Raw genomic sequence first — 4607 nt, 5'->3', positions numbered from 1 at the left:
AGATAGACAGCAACACAATGATAGTTGGGGACTTTCTTACTCCACTGGCAGCACTAGACAGGTCATCAAGACAGAAAGCCAACAGAGAAACAATGGATTTAAACTATACCTTAGAACAAATGGACTTAACAGATATCTACAGAACATTCTACCCAACAACTGCTAAATATATGGTCTCTTCAGTAGCACATGGTACATTCTCCAAGAAATACCATATAATAGGCCACAAAACAAGTCTCAACAAATTTAAGAAAATTGAAATTATATCAAGTATTCTCACAGTCCACAGTGGAATAAAATTGGAAATCAACTCCAAAAGGACTGTTCAAAACCATACAAATTCATGGAAATTAAATAGTCTGCTCCTGAATGACTGTTGGGTCAGCCACGAAATCAAGATGAAAATTAAAAATTCTTTGAACTCAATGATAAGAGTGTCACAACCTATCAAAACCTCTGGGATACAGCAAAAGCAGTGCTAAGAGGAAAGTTCATAGCCTTAAATGCCTACATCAAAAAGTCTGAAAGAGCCCAAATAGACAATCTAAGGCTACACCTCAACCAACTAGAGAAACAAGAACAAGCCAAACTTAAATCCAGCAGAAGAAAAGAAATAACAAAGATCAGAGCAGAACTAAATGAAACTGAAACAAAAATAACACAAAAGATAAATGAAACAAAAAGCTGGTTCTGTGAAAAGATAAATAAAATTCATAGACCATTAGTGAGATTATCAAAGAGAAGAAGAGAGAAGATACAAACAATCTCAATTAGAAGTGAAGCAGGAGATATTACAACCAATACCACATGAATTCCTTAATGCACATAAACTAGAAAACCTAGAGGAAATGGATAAATTCCTGGAAATATACAACCCTCCTACATTAAACCAGAAAGAAATAGAAACCAGAACAGACCAATAACAAACAGAAAGACTGAAATGGTAATTTAAAAATTGCCAACAAAAAACAAGTCCAGGATCAAATGGATTCACAGCTGAATTCTATCAGGCATTCAGAGAAGACTTGGTATAATTGACACTATTCCACAAGATAGAGAAAGAGGGAATCATCTCTAAATCATTCTATAAAGACAGTGTCACCCTAATACTGAAACCAGGAAAGGATATAACAAAAAAAAAAGAAAACTACAGACCAATATATTTGATGAACATAGATGTGAAAATCCTCAGCAAAATACTAGCTAACTGAATCTAACAGAATATCAAAAAGATAATTTGCCATGATCAAGTGAGTTTCATACCAGGGATTCAGGGATGGTTTAATGTATGCAAGCCAAGTAAGTGTTTGGCTTTATTTCTGGGTTTTCTATTCTGTTCCATTTGGTTATGTGCCTATTTTTATACCAGTACCATGCTGTTTTGGTAACTATAGCCTTATAGTATAGTTTGAAGCCAAGTAATGTGGTGCCTCTAGATTTGTTCTTTTTGCTTAGTCTTGCTTTGGGTATGTGAGCTCTTTTTGGATTTCATATGAATTTTAGGATTTTTTTTCTAATTCTGTGAAGAATGATGATGGTGTTTTGATAGGCATTGTACTGAATTTTTAGAGTGCTTTTGGAAGTGTGGTAATTTTCACAATATTGATTCTACCCATCCATGAGCATGCAATGTGTTTCCATTTGTTTGTGTTGTCAATGATTTCAGCAGTGTTTTGTAGTTTTCCTTGTAGAGGTCTTTCACTTCCTTGGTTAGGTATATTTATAAGTATTTTATTTTATTTTATTTTTTTTTCAGCTATCGTAAAGGAGTTGAATTCTTGACTTGAGTCTCAGCTTGGCCATTGTTGTTGTATAGCAGTCTACTGATTTGTGTACAAATTCATTTTGTATCCTGAAACTTTGCTGAATTCATTTATCAGATCCAGCTTTTTGGTAGAGTCTTTAGGATCCCTTTCTTTTTTCTTTTCTTTTCTTTCTCAGAGTCTCACTCTGTCACCTAGGCTGGGGTGCAGTGGTGAAATCTAGGCTCACTGCAATTTCCACCTCCTGAGTTTGAGCAATTCTCCTGTATCAGCCTCCTGAAGAGCTAGGACTATAGGCACCTGCCACCATGCCTGGCTAATTTTTGTATTTTTAGCAGAGATGGGGTTTCACCATGTTGGCCAGGCTGGTCTCGACCTCCTGAATGCAAGTTATCTGCCTGTCTCGACCTCCCAAAGTGCTGGGATTACAGGCATGAGCCTGACTGACCGTTTTTAGGGTTTTCTAGGTATACAATTATATTACTGGTGAACAGTGACAGTTTGACTTTCTCTTTACTGATTTGGATACTCTTTCTTTCTTTCTCTCTCTCTTTCTTTCTTTCTTTCTTTCTTTCTTTCTTTCTTTCTTTCTTTCTTTCTTTCTTTCTTTCCTTCCTTCCTTCCTTCCTTCCTTCCTTCCTTCCTTCCTTCCTTCCTTCCTTCTTTCTTTCCTTCCTTCCTTCTTTCTTTCTCTTGTTTGATTGCTCTGGCTAGGACTTTCAGTACTGTGTTGAATAGAAGTAGTGAAAGTTGGCATCCTTGTCTTGTTCCACTTCTCAGGGGGAATGCTTTCAACTTTTCCTCATTCAATATAGTGTTGGTTGTGGGTTTGTCATAGATGGCTTTTATTACTTTGAGGTCTGTCCCTTCTATGCCAATTTTGCTGAGGGTTTTAATCATAAAGGGATGCTGGATTTTGTCAAATGCTTTTTCTTCATCAATTGAGATGATCATACAATTTTTGCTTTTAATTCTGTTTATGTGATGCATCACATTTATTGACTTGTGTATGTAAACTAACCCTTCATTCTTGGTGTGAAACCCACTTGATCACTTGATCATGGTGAATTATCTTTTTGATATGCTATTGGCTTTGGTTAGCTAGTATTTTGTTGAGGAGTTTTGCATTTACGTTAATCAGAAGTATTGGTCTGTAGTTTTCTTTTTTTGTTATGTCCTTTTCTGGTTTTGGTATTAGTGTGATACTGGCTTCATAGGATGATTTAGGGAGGGTTCCCTCTTTCTCTGTCTTGTGGAATAGTGTCAATAGGATTGGCACAATTTCTTCTTTAAATATCTGATAGAATTCAGCTGTGATTCCATCTGCTCCTGGACTTTTTTTTTTTTGTTGTTGGCAATTTTTAAATTACTGTTTCAATCTCACTACTTGTTATTGATATGTTTAGAGTTTCTATTTCCTTCTGGTTTAGTCTAGCAGGATTGTATATTTCCAGGAATTTATCCATCTCCTTTAAGTTTTCTAGTTTGTGCATGTGAAGTGTTCATAGTGGCCTTGAATAACCTTTTGTGTTGCTGTGGCATTGGATGTTATGGCTCTTGTTTCATTTCTAATTGAACTTATCTGGTTCTTCTCTTTTCTTGGTTAATCTCACTAATGGTCTATGAATTTTATTTATTTATTTTTTGTTTCAGTTTCATTTTGTTCTGCTCTGATCTTTGTTATTTCTTTTTTTTTCCTACTGGGGTTGGGTTTGGTTTGTTCTTGTTCCTCTAGTTCCCTGAGATGTGATCTTAAATTGTCTATTTGGGCTCTTTCAGACTTTTTGATGTAGGCATTTAAGGCTATGAACTTTCCTTTTAGCACTGGTTTTGCTGTATCCCAGAGATTTTGATAGGTGTGCCACTATTATCATTCAGTTCAAATAATTTTAAAATTTTTTTCTTGATTTCATGGCTGACACAACAGTCATTCAGGAGCAGAGTATTTAATTTCCATGTATTTGTTAAATTTTGAGGTTTCCTTTTGGAGTTGGTTTCCAATTTTATTCCACTGTGGTCTAAGAGAGTACTTGATATGATTTCAATTTCCTTAAATTTATTGAGACTTGTTTTTTGGCCTATTATGTAGTCTATGTTGGATAATGTGGTATGCTCTGATGAAAAGAATGTATATTTTGCAGTTGTGAGCTGGAAGCATCACATTGCCTAACTTCAAACTATGTTATAATGCTATAGTAACCAAAACAGCATTATGCTGGTATGAAAACAGATGTACAGACCAATGGAACACAATAGAGAACACAGAAATAAAGCTGCACACCTACAACCATTTGCTCTCTCACAAAGTCAACAAAAACAAGCAATGGGAAAAGGACTCCCTATTCAATAAATGGTGCTGGGATAACTGGTTAACTACATGCAGAAGAATGAAACAGGATTCCTATGTTTCACCATATATAAAAATTAACTCAAGATGAATTAAAGACTTACATGCAAGACCTAAAACTGTAAATATTCTAGGAGAAAGCCTAGAAAATACCATTCTGGACATAGGCCCTGGCAAAGATTTCACGTTGAAGATGCCAAAAGCAATTGCAACAAAAACAAAAATTGACAAATGAGACCTAATTAAAGAGCACTCTGCACGACCAAAAACTATTAACAGAGTAAATGGAAAAACCTATGGGATGGAAGCCAGTATTTGCAAACTATGCATCTGACAAAGTTGTAATATCCAGACTCTATAAGAAAATTAAACAATTCAACAAGAAAAAAAAAAAAAAAAACAAAAAAACAAACCTGATTAAAAAGTAGGCAAAGGACATGAACAGACACTTCTCAAAAGAAGACATACAAGCAGTCAACAAACATATGAAAAGATGC

The sequence above is a fragment of the Theropithecus gelada genome, chromosome 14 (assembly GCF_003255815.1).
Source record: "Theropithecus gelada isolate Dixy chromosome 14, Tgel_1.0, whole genome shotgun sequence".
Lineage (NCBI taxonomy): Eukaryota > Metazoa > Chordata > Mammalia > Primates > Cercopithecidae > Theropithecus > Theropithecus gelada.
The sequence above is the reverse complement of the archived record's forward strand: the minus strand, read 5'-3'. Positions refer to the sequence as shown.